Raw genomic sequence first — 15,130 nt, forward strand, 5'->3', positions numbered from 1 at the left:
CCTTTCCCCTCCTTTCTCTGAGGCCAGCCATGTTACTCCTTCAGTTGCCATTGATGGAAATGTAATTCAGATTGTGTCCGTCTGTTTTTAAAATAACACTTCAGGGGGTGCCTGGGTGGCTCAGTCGTCAAACATGGGACTTCAGTTCCAGTCTTGATCTCATGGTTCGCAGGTTCGAGCACCACATCAGGCTCTCTGCTGTCAGCACAGAGCTCGCTTTGGATCCTCTGTTCTCTCTCTCTGCCCCTCCCCACTTGTGCTTTCTCTCTGTCTCAAAAATAAATAAATATTTATAAATAAATAAATAATAATAAATAAATAAATAAAATAAGACTGAGCCTGGATGGCTCAGCCTGTTGGGCAGTTGACTCTTGGCTTCAGTTCAGGTCATGATCTCAAGGTCGTGGAATTGAGCCCCGAGTAGGACTCCCTGCTGAGTGTGGAGCCTACTTGGGATTCTCTCTGCCCCTTCCCTGTGCTGTCTTACTCTTTTGCAAGATAAATAAACATTAAAGAAAATAAAAAATAATAGTAAAATGACACTTCAGTGGCTTCCCATTGCCGTTAGAATAAAGTCCGGTATCTTTAGATTGACTTTCAAGCCCCTCATTATCTGGGCTCTTCCTTCCTCTGCAACTCTCTACTCTCTTCCTCTCATGACACACTGTGGCCACACAGGCCTTTCAGTTCATTAAAAGTTTCAGTTCATTGCCCACCTCAGGGCCTTTGCCTGAGATGCTGCCATTGGCTGGAATGTTCTTGACCCCACCTCTGCCCTACTTTATTTATTTATTTATTTATTTATTTATTCATTCATTCATTCATTTAGAGAGCACAGGGAAGGGGCAGAGAGAGAGAGGGAAAGAGGGAGAGAATCCCAAGCAGGCTCCGTGCTGTCAGCACATAGCCCAACTTGGGGCTTGAACTTGCAAACTGTGAGATCATGACATGAGCCGGAATCAGCCACCCAGGCAACCCACTTCTGCCCTACTTTTATATGACCAGCTCCCAGGATCCTTCAGTTCTAAACTGAATATCACTTCTTCAGAAAGGTTTTCACTGGTCATTCCATTTAAATGAGAGAATCCCAGTAGTATTCTCTCTTATAATACTCTGGGCTTCTTAAACTTTTTTGGTACTTATCCCATTTTCATAAATAGATACAGGTACAGAGTCATGTCTATCTTCTGCACTCTATTGTATATCTAGCCCAGCATGGTGCCTGATAACTAATGTGTATGCCATAAATAAACGTTGAAACAATTCTTACCAGACACCCCCTATGATAGTTGATAGCACTCTCAAATTACAACTCATTCACTTTCTCAATTTCTCATCAAATTTTGGCTCTTAAACCCTGAGACAAGTCAGAAGACATTAGAAAAAAACCACACAGGCTTAGACTGAAGCCATCCATCCTGTTAATAATCCAACTGGATCTCAGAGCAGCCGTTGGTCTTTTCTGCCTCCAGATGACTTCCTTGCCACCCAAGGCATGTCCCAAGAAGACAGGGAAAGTCTGTCTTCCCTCCTGACCCAAAAGTTGTTTTTTTTTTTTTTTTTTTTTCAACGTTTATTTTATTTTTTGGGACAGAGAGAGACAGAGCATGAACGGGGGAGGGGCAGAGAGAGAGGGAGACACAGAATCGGAAACAGGCTCCAGGCTCTGAGCCATCAGCCCAGAGCCCGACGCGGGGCTCGAACTCACGGACCGCGAGATCGTGACCTGGTTGAAGTCGGACGCTTAACCAACTGCGCCACCCAGGCACCCCTGACCCAAAAGTTTTAATACCATCCCGTGCAGTCACTGTTTCTTTCAAGAGACTTACCAAGTTGCTTGCAGTTAGAACCCTGTTAACCCTGACATGATAAAGTTTAGGTGGCGGCTCAGCAGATTGACCATCTTTTTATTTTTTATAGTTTTATTAAAGGGTAGTTGACACACAGTGTTACATTAGTTTCAGGTGTAGAGCATAGTGATTCAACTTCTTTATATGTTATGCTGTGCTCCCTACAAGTGTGGCTACCCTCTGTCACCATATAATGTTGTTACAATACTATTGACTATATTCTCTATGCTGTACCTTTTATTCTGGTGACTTATTCATTCCACAACTGGAAGCCTATGCCTCCCTCTCCCCTTCACCCATTTTGCCCATCCCCCCATCCCCTCTCCTCTGGCAACCATCAGTTTGTTCTCTGTATTTATGGGTCTTTTTTTGCTCTTTGTTGTTCATTTGTTTTGTCTTTTAGATTTCCTGTGGAAGTGAAATCATACAGTATTTATCTTTCTCTGTCAAATTTATTTTACTTAGTATAATATCCTCTAGGTTCATCCATATTGTCACAAATGGCAAGATCTCATCCTTTTCATGGCTGAGTAATATTCCACCACACACACACACACACGCGCGCGCGTGCGGGAGCATGTATCTTTTCAAATTAGTGTTTTCATTTTATTTGGGTAACCAGTAGTGGAATTACTGGACCATGTGGTATTTCTATTTTTAACTTTTTGAGGACCTCCCTCCTGTTTTCCACAGTGGCTGCATAAATTTGCATTCCTACTAACAGTGCATGAGGGTTCTTTTTTCTCTACATCCTCACCAACACTTATTATTTCTTGTCTTTTTTATTCTAGCCATTGTGACTGGTGTGGGGTGATATCTCGTTATAATTTTAATTTGCATTTCCCTGATGATATTAAGTACCTTTTCATATGTCTGTTGGCCATTGGTATGTCTTCTTTGGAAAATGTCTATTCAGGTCCTCTGCCCATTTTTAATTGGATTATTTATTTTCTTGGTCTCACATTTAGGTCTTTAATCCATTTTGAGTTTATATTTGGGTATGGTGTGAGAAAGTGGTTGTCCAGTTTCATTCTTTTGTAGGTAGCTGTCCAATTTTACCATTTATTGAAGAGACTGCCTTTTCCCTACTGTATATTCTTCCCTCCTTTGTTGTAGATTGACAATACAAGTGTGGGTTTATTTATGGACTCTATATTTTGTTCTATTGATCTATGTGTTTATTTTTGTGCCAGTACCATACTGTTTTGATTACTACAGCTTTGTAGTATAAGCAGACTGACCATCTTTTCTTCTGAGTCCTTGTATGCAAGCACAATAATACATTGGAACCACTGGAAATATTGGTTACTAAATCATATGAGTGACTAAATTGCCTGGATTTCTGACCATTGGAAAAGGAAATGGCTAATGTAGAATCTAGAATAGAACCTGGTATTAAAGGCACTCAATAAATATCTGTTGATGAGATTAAAAACTAACACAAATAAGTTAAGTGACTTGCCTAAGGTCACACAGCTATTGGTATTTGAGCCACAATTCTAACCCCAAAAGGGCAAAATGTGAAAGTGATTAGGAAACAAGAATGCTTGAGACTACTCCATGAGTAGCGCCCCCAGGTGCATAGGGCTGGGAGCCTGCTGCCTCTAGGGCAGTGAGGAGGTGGGACAGGGTGTGGGACACACCCTAAACAACATCTATTAAGATTAAAAACACCATCCGATGCCTGGGTGGCTCAGTTGGTTAAGAGACTGACTTGGGCTCAGGTCATGATCTCACGGTTCATGAGTTTGAGATCTCACGGTTCATGAGTTTGAGCCCCGTATCAGCCTCTGTGAGGACAGTTCAGAGCCTGGAGCCTGCTTCGGATTCTGTGTCTCCCTCTCATTCTGCCCCTCCCCCACTCACACTCTGTGTGTGTGTGTGTGTGTGTGTGTGTGTGTGTGTCTCAAAAATAAATATTTTTAAAAATATTTTTTAAAAAAGATTGGAAATGCCTGGGTCTTGTGGGTTCTTTTATGAACCCCTTATTGATGTTTGAAAAGCTTCATCGCAAAAACACATGTCATGGTGGGTTTGTGGGAAAGGCAGATGCACCAAAGACTGACTCAAATGTCAAAGTCGTTGTTTTTGTCACCCACTGCTTCCTTTGAGTGTCTAGCAGATGTTGGGGAGGGCTGTGCAGCTGGATACCTCGAGAGCCTTCCATCCTCAGTGTCTCATGAGGGGCAACCTTTGGCACACAGCCTCTGAGTCTGGATATGTTTGCTGCCTGGGCCTTCGGACAACAGGAAGAGGTCAACCTCAGTCCAGTGAGTGAAGAGCCCTGAGTTCAGGACCAGTGTGTCAATCTACAAATGAGGCTCTCACTTCTGAGCCTTGTTTGCAAACCAGCTGCAATACTGTCGTACCAACCCCAAGCCTTTACACGGCTCTCAAATCGCATGGCTTGAATAATGTGGCGATCATCCTGCTATGCCCTTTATTTCACTGATGTGGGCCTGAGCTCCAGCGGTGAGAGGATTCTCCCGAGACTACAGCAAACCTGTCTTGTCTCCTGACCACTGCCCCACCATGTTGTAAATACCTGGACAGGAAAAAACAGCATTTATTTCTGTCCAATTCTATCTCTACATTCCTGAGCACCAGTTCATGCAAAGCACCATGGAGGGTGCATAGACATACCTGTGACCATGGCACAGTTCCTTAAGGAGCGCCTCAGTGGGTGGGATGTCCCTGCTGTCTTCATATTCCCTCAAATCCCCACCAGCCTTTCCTGGCCCTCATAGTCAAAATGCTGACCCACTGTTGTGTTGGGATGGCTGGTGGGGAAGAGGAGAAGGAAAGAAACATTTATCTCGAGACTACTATATTCCAGGCACTCTATACATTCTCGTATTTGCCTCTCAAGCCACCTTCTAAGATAAGTACCGTTACTTCCATTTCCAAATGATTAAGAAAAGTTGATGGACTGAGGAAGTGGCTGAGCTTAGATTTGAATTCAGGCCCTTCCACCAGACCACACTGTCACTCTTTAGCCTTCTCTTCTTCCCTGAGCCGTCCTCCGGTCCCCTCAGATGCTCACACGCCTTAAGAACCTTTGACAAGAAAGTTCCCCTCCCCCAGAACATAACACCAAAATCCTGCCTTGTCATTCTAGGGAACCTGAATTCTAAGCTGAAGGTCTTCCTTCTCACTTCTCAATCTCCACACTACCACCCACCCCACCCTTCCATGCCCCTCCTGTTTTTATAACATCTACTTTCCTGTGAAGCCACACTCTCAACCATTAGCTATACCCCCTGCCCCCGCAAGGCACTGTATTCCAGGCACTGAAGCTTCCCAGACCCCACCTTCCCCTTCTCCTCAACCTCACCTCCAGACAGGCAGCCCAGGTATTGTCAACTCCTCTATTGACAGAAGAGGACATGAGAGCCCAACAAGGCTGTCCTTCCAGGAGGATTTCCCTGCCCAGCCCACACCTCCACTCTTCAGGGTTTCTGCTGCCAGACCTCACTGCACCACACTGTGTGTGGTTCCCATATCATGTTACATGTGATTTTCATGCCCTTTTCCTGGGGTTTCTCCATCATTCCAGCCCATTGCTTGGGTTGTTCCCTTTCATTCACAGCTAATCGTATTTTATCTTATTCTAGCTGCTTAGCTTAGCCCAATATTTCCAAATTACACCTGGGAATATCCTCTGCCTGCAATGTCCTTTTGTCTTCCTGGTGAACTCTTCCTTCCAAAGTCAGTTCAGACAATAGCCAGTTTGTGAAAGCCTTCCCTGGGTACAATGAATCCCTCCATCCTCAAGGTACCCACAGCCTGTCTATTGTAACACAACACAGAAAGTCACTGGGAATCTCTCCTATTTCCTAGACTCAAGCATCTTCACTAATGGGACACTTTTTTCTTTGTCACTTTTGCAATCTGCAATCTCTAGCCTAGAGACTGATGCACAGGAAATGTTCAGTAAATATTTCCCGAGTATTGCTTGTCTATATATACCTGATGGGGTAGAACTAGAACCAAACAGTGGAAGGTTCTGCTCCACTAGACTCCAAGTTCCTCAAGGGCAGGGAGACAACTTCTTCCATCAGTGGATTGCCACTGTGCCAACAGTCCAAGTGCTAAAAATGCAGAATGAGCCACCCCAGGCTATGATCAGTTCCCCATTCCAGGGAATGTCTAAGCACTGGATGCCTTGACAGAGTCACTGATGCCTTGACAGAGATTTGGGGCAGGCAGCTGCACAAGGTATTTCTGAGCTCCCTTTTAGCCCCAAAGACAATGGTTCCATGGTGAGCAAGAGGTTGGTTTATAGATCAAAAGATGGACAGGAAAAGTAGATGCAGAAGAATGGAAGAGAAAGAGGCACAAAGGTGGAAAATAAAGGGTCCGTGAGGAAAGGGAGGCTGAACACTGGTGAAAGGGAGGAGATTGGAAAGATTGGATGGAAGAACAACGTGGGAGAATGGGGGCTCATTAGCCACAGGGAAGTGCTTGCACACCATCATGACCAGCTGCATGAGACCCCCGCTAGTCCAGAGGCAGGAGTCATAGAGAATGTTAAAGCTGACATGCTGAAAGCCACTGTGACAAGAAATCAGCCAGAAATGGATTTCATGCCCATTCCACCGAAACATGAACCTGAATCCTAGAAAATCAGTTGCAATTGACAAAAATGAAGCCATACAGGAACACAGGGAAAGCCTTACTGCCCAGTGCCATCCGGCTCCTCTTGACATGCTGCAGCCTGGCCAACCCTGAGTCGACACGCCAGGAGCACCAGGCCCGGTACAACAGAATTTGCAGAGGGCAGCCCACCCCCAGCTCTGGTGACCGCTGGCTTCAGAACCCATCCCTTTCCCAAAACATATTGCGTGTTACAGGCGGTGAACCGTTGGCTGAGCTCTGGGACCAGTCCACCTTCCAGACATGAAATAACAGGAGACCTGTACTCATGTGACTTCCGCTGCAGATCCTGCTCTACCTTCATTCCCTGTTTTTACCAACACACAGCTACCTGGTGCCCCAGGACCGTTCACAAAGTAGCTGAGTAGTCATATTTATAGAGTATCCATTATGTCCAGACACTGAAGCAGACCCTTATGTGGATTCTCATGCTGACTCCTCAAAATAAGCCAATAAATATCATCACTGGTAGATAAGGAAACTAAAGCTCAGAAAGGTTAAATAATTTTCCAAAATTACACACACAACTATTAAGTGGCAGAGCCTGTATCTAAAGTTTATTTATTTACTTACTTATTTTTTGAGAGGCTGGGGAGAAGGGGTAGAGAGACAGAGGGAAAGACAGAATCCCAAGCAGGCTCCGCACCGTCAGTGCAGAGCCCAATATGGGGCTCAAACTCAGAAACAGTGAGATCATGACCTGAGCCGAAGTCAAAGTCAGATGCTTAACCAACTGAGCCACCCAGGTGCCCCCCTTCTCCACCCCAGTCTAGATTTAAACCAGTTCCAGCGCCCATGACCCAGTGCCATCCAGGAATGGAGACTTGTTCCCCTATCCCCTATCCCAGAATCCCTGCCCACATGTCCCCTCCTCTTCCGCTCAGGCCCTGCTTTGCACACTCCTGTCTTCTAAGTCTCGTTCACCTGCCCCAGGCTCTCCTCCCTGTGTCATGCCCTGGCACCTGTGCCTGAGCCCCTGAGGCAGCCGGAGGACAGGTGCCGGGTGAGCCTACCCAGGCACCTCCCAGCTGTCTCCTGCCCCACGTCTCACTGCTGTGGAGGCGGGCCTGCCTGCCCTTTGATTGCCAGCTTCAGAAACCCGCCCCCATCACCACTACAGAGGTTAACCTTTGCATCTTGCTGTCCACATCTCTTCGGTCCTTCCCCCCACAGAGCTGGTTTGAACACACACTGAGACCTGAATGCATCCCCAGGCAGCGACTGACAGATGGCTGAATCAGCTTCTTCGCTGTAATTGAACCCAGGAGCGCCCTCCGCCCTACACTGAGCTTACACTTGCATGGCTCCCTTACCACGGTTACTTGACTGTAAAGAAAGGGAGATCTCAGCCCTAGGTCTGGCCCTCCTCAGATTCTGATCCTCTAAGTGGGGGCGGGGGATGGATTTCAGCTGTGGGATTAGAGGCCTTTCACTGTGCAGCTCTGAATTCCCTTACCTCACAGCTCTGCACCTTCCTCATGGCTGTGAGGTGAGTGCTCCTCCCACACCTGCAGCCTGCCATGTGCGCATCGTGTGTGTGTGTGTGTGTGTGTGTGTGTGTGTGTGTGTGTGACCTCTTGCCTGGATGCGCTCCGGTTAACCGCTGCACCACGCAGGGCAGGGGGGAACCTGTGGGGACAGGCGCAGAGAAGAAAGACGCCGATGAGCCGGTACCTGTGGTCACTAAAGCAGCTTCGTTTTCCCAGCACTCCCTGGGTTGAGTCACTTCCAGCTGCAGCTCCACAGGGTGAAGCGGGTCCTGAGGAAGTGGTCAGAGGGCAGCAGAGAGCGCTTCCTTTCACACAGGCCTCCAGGGCAGAAGCGAAGCCTCGTAACATCTCCATCCGAAATCTCTCCTGCCCCACAGCCCCTCTCTCCGGTTTACAGACGCACATTTTCTGTGTTGTCCATTTTTTCAGATCCTCCTATACCTGTGTAGAGTTTTCCTTCCAGGTGGGAGATCCCTGTGTTCACAGTCATGGGAGCTGGAATACCTCTTAGCACTCAGCTCTCTGCTCGCCCACATGTTCATGTGTTCACTCGGCATCCACCATGTGCCCTTGGCACAGACCCTGCCCTTGGGCTTCACACAGTGTGACCATGCAGCATGACCTCCTCATTGTCTGTCCAGCTGGAAATCTGAGGAGAAAGACCTTCCCAAGCCACACTGAGCATCTCTTGGCTGGCGGCATAGCATTTCCAAAAATAAAATCTCACAGAGCAATTACATATTAAAAATGTTATAGTCACAGGTTTCTCGAGCATGGATGTCTCCTTCCCTGCCTCATGTTCTCGATGCTTCAGGCATGCAGGGGGCACCTTCTTGCATTGATAGGCAGCTTTGTGCACAAAGTCAGTGGACACCTGATAGTTGATTGTGTCCCAAGAAACTAAGTCCAGTCCACGCTAAAGATATCCATGTGCCATGTGGCACCTCTCATCCTGAAAGGAAGGTTAAATGTTATTGTCACTCTGACACTCCTCTTGAATCAGGCAGAAAGCTTCTTAGTTTTATTTTAATCCTAAATTCTGCCACCTAAAACTTGGGGAAGGTACAACCCATATTATTAAGGATTTGAACTATCAGCTTAAAATCAGCTGCTACGAAGGGAATGGACTATACCAGAGAGAAAACACCTTGCCCCAAACCTAAGGAGAACACTGAGGACCAGGGAAAAAAGTGAGTTAGTTAGCCTCCTTCAGGTTGCTAGTGGCAGAGCAAGGGCCAAAACCTCTATTCTCCCTATATCAGTCAAGGTCAGCTGTGTCCCACAGCAGGCTGAGAACACCCTGACCTCTCTGGCGATGTGGCTCAAACCATGTGACATTTTAGTTCAATTCAGACAAATCTATCATGTTCTTTTGTCCCCAAGGTAATTGGTTTTAGCAACTTCACATTTGTCCCCATCTAGGAGTAGCGATTGGATTTCTTGATTATTTTGCTGGACTGGAAAAAGTGAAATGGTATTTGCCCTCTGGATGATTTCCCTCCACGAGAAAATATCCAAATTTCTAACAAAAGACAAAACAAAACAAAAACCACCAACATCCAGCTCTCATAATGGAACCGTGAAGGGAGTGGAAATGGGGAGACCCAATTTAGGAGCCCAGCCCTTAAGGCTTAGGCAGAGAGAAGGGTTTCTATAGGACCACTTACATGTAGGAAGGATGCAAAAATCCTTATAGAGTGACTGTACTTGCCCACTGAAATCTAAACTTGCCCCCCCACCCCACTGCCCCATAGTTGGTAACAACAATCCAATTTTCTTCGAGGGACCACCTGCCCTCCCTCTCTGTCCAAGTGGTTCAGTTGCAGCTGATCCCACCTAGATGCCCTCCTGACCAGTCATTAAAACCATGAATCCCACTGGCCCCAGTGATTGGAGCTGAGAGATGGGCCAAGACAGATTCTTGGTGATATCATCATCTGAGTATCTGAATCCAGCAGGGCCTTAATCTTGGAGTCCTACTCCTATGTTTTACAAGTTATGGAAGTCGTAACATTTCCTTCCCTTCCCTTCCCTTCCCTTCTCCCTCCCTCTCTCTCTCTCTTTCTCTCTCTCTCTCTCTCTCTCTCTCTCTCTCTCTCTCTCTCTCAGTGTAAGCCCATTTGAGTTTCTGTCACTTGGAACCAAAAGAGACCTACCTAATGAACCCACAGCAAGAACACTGAGTGGGTGGTCAAAGAGAATGAGAGCTTCAGTGAAAGGGTAGTGACAATATTTTTGGGCACCTGGCCTGAATCCTGCTAGCTCCTGAAAGAAGGAAAATTCAGCACCACCCAAATGGGGGTGTGGTGCAGGCCCTAAGGAGGTGCCCTGGTGCCACAGCACAGCTCACCAAGATAGCAGAGCTCATCCTGAGCTGACGTCTAGTCCTCCACCCACCTAACCTTCCAGTGAGATTCAGGGTGAGAATATGAAACTGCTTTTGATGAGGTTTCACCCACTCTGACTCCTACAGTGCTTTCCGGGTCCCCAGAATATAATTTTTCATTTAGAGGCACCCAAAGATACCCAAACTAGAGTTCATCATCAGCCACACTTTTTTCTATTGCTGAAACCCAAGCTTCCTCCATTTATAATAGACATCTAATCCCAAAGTCCTTCTTTCTCTGTGACTGCTGTCCCTCTCCGTGTTCCTCCGGCACAAATAGGGTGGACATCGGCCCTTTAACAAAAGTACAGTATTAGACCTTCATGACTTACTGCAAATCCTACCTTTTGAGTAGATGCTTTGATTTCTTGTTGCCTTTCCTGGTACATTTCCTGCTGATCCTTCCTTCCCATCTAGAGTTGGAAAGAGTAGGTACGTTACAGACTAATGTGCCACCACACAGCCAGGAGCTAATCAGTCATTCTACCAACCTCTGCTGACCATCAGGCACCACACACCACTGTGAGATACAGTGGAACACGCCATATCCCCTGTCCTCAAGGATTTTACCCAGCAAACCATCAGAGGGGAACTTATTTCTAGCTCTCACATTGCAAAATGGGCAGGCTAGAGACACAACACCTCTTTGAAGCCCATGCCATGCTGTGTGCTCTACCTATCTGGCCTCATCTATTCAAAACACATTTACAAGATCTGGCAAAATTCCCTTCCCAGAGTGTGACCAATGCGGTCGCCAGTCACTGGGAGTGGGCAAGGGGAAGGTGCGAGTGTAGGCGTCCTTGGTTCCACATTTGATATTTGAGACCCTTGGGGCCAAGCTCTGCGCTGCCTCCAGACCTCAGAGCAGGTGGCCCAATCAGAACAGGGCACTGAAGCAACAGAGTGTTCACGTGACTGTAACTGATTTACAAGACCAAGGATGGCAAGCACTCTAGATGCCTCCAAATTAGCCCTGGGGTGAAAGGGAGAGAAGTCCTATTTGAGTGAGGTTGGGGGAATGGACAGAGAGGGGGCTTGAAAAATTTAGCTCTTCTTGTTTATTTCAACTGTATGTTTAAAAACAAACAAGTAAGAAATTGCTGTGGCTGAGGTCAGAGGTTTTTTCCTGTTTTCTTCTCTAGGGTTTTGATGGTTTCCTGTCTCACATTCAGGTCCTTTATCCATTTTGAGTTTGTTTTTGTGAATGGTGTAAGAAAGCGGTCTAGTTTCATCCTTCTGCATGTTGCTGTCCAGTTCTCCCAGCACCATTTGTTTTTGTTTTTTTTTTTTTTATTTTTTTTTCAACGTTTTTATTTATTTTTGGGACAGAGAGAAACAGAGCATGAATGGGGGAGGGGCAGAGAGAGAGGGAGACACAGAATTGGAAACAGGCTCCAGGCTCTGAGCCATCAGCCCAGAGCCTGACGCGGGGCTCGAACTCACGGACCGCGAGATCGTTACCTGGCTGAAGTCGGACGCTTAACCGACTGCGCCACCCAGGCGCCCCAGCACCATTTGTTAAAGAGACTGTCTTTTTTTCCATTGGATGTTCTTTCCTGCTTTGTCAAAGATTAGTTGGCCATACTTTTGTGGGTCTAGTTGTGGGGTTTCTATTCTATTCCATTGGTCTATGTGTCTGTTTTTGTGCCAATACCATGCTGTCTTGATGATTACAGCTTTGTAGTAGAGGCTAATGTCTGGGATTGTGATGCCTCCCGCTTTGGTCTTCTCCTTCAAAATTACTTTGGCTATTCAGGGCCTTTTGTGGTTCCATACGAATTTTAGGATTGCTTGTTCTAGCTTCGAGAAGAATGCTGGTGCAATTTTGATTGGGATTGCATTGAATGTGTAGATAGCTTTGGGTAGTATTGACATTTTAACAATATTTATTCTTCCAATCCATGAGCATTCCAATGGAATGTTTTTCCATTTCTTTATATCTTTTTCAATTTCCTTCATAAGCTTTCTATAGTTTTCAGCATACAGATCTTTTACATTTTTGGTTAGGTTTATTCCCCGAAGTCAAGGGAATTAAAAGCAAAAATGAACTATTGGGACCTCACGAAGATAAAAAGCTTCTGCACAGCAAAGGAAACAATCAACAAAACTAAAAGGCAACCAATGGAATGGGAAAAGATATTTTGCAAATGACATATCGGACAAAGGGCTGGTATCCAAAATCTATAAAGAGCTCACCAAACTCCACACCCAAAAAACAAATAATCCAGTGAAGAAATGGGAAGAAAACATGAATAGATACCTCTCTAAAGAAGACATCCAGATGGCCAACAGGCACATGAAAAGATGCTCAACCTCACTCCTCATCAGGGAAATACAAATCAAAACCACACTCAGATATCACCTCACGCCAGAGTGGCTAAAGTGAACAAATCAGGAGACTATAGATGCTGGCGAGGATGTGCAGAAATGGGAAACCTCTTGCACTGTTGGCGGGAATGCAAACTGGTGCAGCCACTCTGGAAAACAGTGTGGAGGTTCCTCAAAAAATTAAAAATAGACCTACCCTATGACCCAGCAATAGCACTGCTAGGAATTTACCCAAGGGATACAGGAGTGCTGATGCATAGGGGTACTTGGACCCCAATGTTTATAGCAGCACTTTCAACAATAGCCAAATTATGGAAAGAGCCTAAATGTCCATCAACGGATGAATGGATAAAGAAATTGTGGTTTATATACACAATGGAATACTACGTGGCAATGAGAAAGAATGAAATATGGCCTTTTGTAGCAACGTGGATGGAACTGGAGAGTGTTATGCTAAGTGAAATAAGTCATACAGAGAAATACAGATACCATATATTTTCACTCTTATGTGGATCCTGAGAAACTTAACAGAAGTCTATGGGGGAAGGGAAGAAAAAAAAAAAAAAAGAGGTTAGAGTGGGAGAGAGCCAAAGCATAAGAGACTCTTAAAAACGGAGAACAAACTGAGGGTTGATGGGGGGGTGAGAGGGTGAGTGATGGGTACTGAGGAGGGCACCTTTGGGGATGAGCACTGGGTATTGTATGGAAACCAATCTGACAATAAATTTCATATTAAAAAAAAAAAACAAGCCAGCAAAACCTTTGGGCCCATTCCATGGAAAGATCATTTGAATGAAGCTAGCAAGCAATTAGCAAGAAGTTGTCATCAGGTGTGTGACTGAATCTCCGCTGCTCAGTGTGCTCAGAGTACCCCCTCCACCCCATCCCACCCACAGAATTGTCCCTGAGCCCAAGCCCCACTGTCCTCCTCCAAGCGACCCCCAGGGCTGCTCCATCTGGGAACACACTCCCCAGCAGCTGCCTGCTGCCTGGGGCTTTCATCTCCTGGCGCGGCTGCAAGCCTGGTCACTTTGTTTGGGGGAGGCTCTGACACGGCCTGAAAAGTCAGGGTTTCCAGGGTTGAGACACATCAGAGGCTGCTGTGCCCACACGGCCCTGTGCCGGCTGGGCTGAGAGCTTGCGTGTTCCGAGCGCAGTGGAACATGTGCGCTCCCCAACCACCGCCCCCCCGCCAGTGACAGCCCTCACCTTGTTCCACAGGGCGGCCGCAGGGGCGTAGAGGGAGCCCCAGCCATGGGTCTTCTAGAAAACCGAGCCAGCCTCCAGGCTGCTTGTGTCCTCAGAATCTTAATGGAAGCGAAACACCCCTGAAAACGCAGGCATCAGGAGCCAGACGGAAGCCCTGCAAACAGAAAAGTCAGAGATGCTGGTCTGTGATTGGGCTGTGCCAGGAGCAGCTTCTGGTGTTTGATGCTTGTCAATTGTGAGTGTGCATCCTGTTTGCCTCAGTTGCCTAGAGCAAGTGCACGTGGTTAAGTCTGTACACACAGGGGATATATTCTTCATCTTGCGTGCATGAATGTGTTCATGAATATGCAAATGTGCATATATGAATATGCAAATAGAAAGTATACCAGCATCTTCTCACGACCAAGTAAAGTAAGCTTTGAAGTTAGCTTTGGCTCCTTGACTCACTGATAATCTAAGACAGTATTTCACACTCATTAATAACCTGTCCCTAAACCAAAGGACATAAACAACATCCTTTACCTTCTTCATTTTCCAAGTCACGAAAGCACAGTTCTGTGCTTCAACAGCAGAGGGAAAGGGAAAGAAGAAAACAAGTCAGGAGCATTTGCCTCCCCCCCAGCAGCTTCCTCAGGAAAGATCTTCACAAAGAGGATGTTCCATTGATCAACAAAGATTTATAGAAAATGTAAAGAAATACAGAACCCCCCAATTTACTCACTGTCTGGTGGGAGATACTGAAAAGTAAATACCAACTTAAGAAACAGTTATAACCTCACAGTAAGAGCAGGCACAAGTGCCCTGGGAGCCAGGAGGAGGGTCACCAGTCTTATGGCACAGAGAAAATATTGCAAGGTTGTAATGCTCAAGCTAAGTCTCCAGTGAGAGGTACGAAGCAACTAGGCTACAAGGGAAGGAGAGTCATTCAAGGCAGACAGAAGAACATGACAGGAAAGCAAAGGCATGTCCTGTAACCAACCATGCTGGGGCTCACCCTGCTTTATTTTTCTCTATGACACTCAGTGCCATCTGACATTTTATACTTTTATATGTGTATTGGCTGTCTCTGCCAACTAGAATATAGAATAGTCCCCTGAGGGCAGGACTTTGTTTTGTTCTCTGCTATATATCCCCAGCATCTAGAACTTGCTTAGCATGTAGTACGAATCAATAGATGTTGCTGAATGCATGCATGCTGGAGAGGAGTGAGA

The 15,130-nt window shown here is 46.2% G+C and overlaps 1 long non-coding RNA gene across 1 annotated transcript; it reads right to left on the bottom strand.

The window, feature by feature from the left end:
• Nucleotides 1-7,102: 7,102 nt before the first annotated feature.
• LOC147572692 (uncharacterized) lies at nucleotides 7,103-14,163 on the bottom strand. The gene is made up of 3 exons (XR_015246454.1): nucleotides 13,920-14,163; nucleotides 10,727-10,795; nucleotides 7,103-8,948 (listed from the first exon to the last, which is right to left on the bottom strand). It is a non-coding gene; the product is annotated as an uncharacterized LOC147572692 (long non-coding RNA).
• Nucleotides 14,164-15,130: the final 967 nt, after the last annotated feature.

This window comes from Puma concolor, chromosome E4 (genome assembly GCF_028749965.1).
Source record: "Puma concolor isolate L17-30 chromosome E4, mPumCon1.1.hap2, whole genome shotgun sequence".
Classification (NCBI taxonomy): Eukaryota; Metazoa; Chordata; class Mammalia; order Carnivora; family Felidae; genus Puma; species Puma concolor.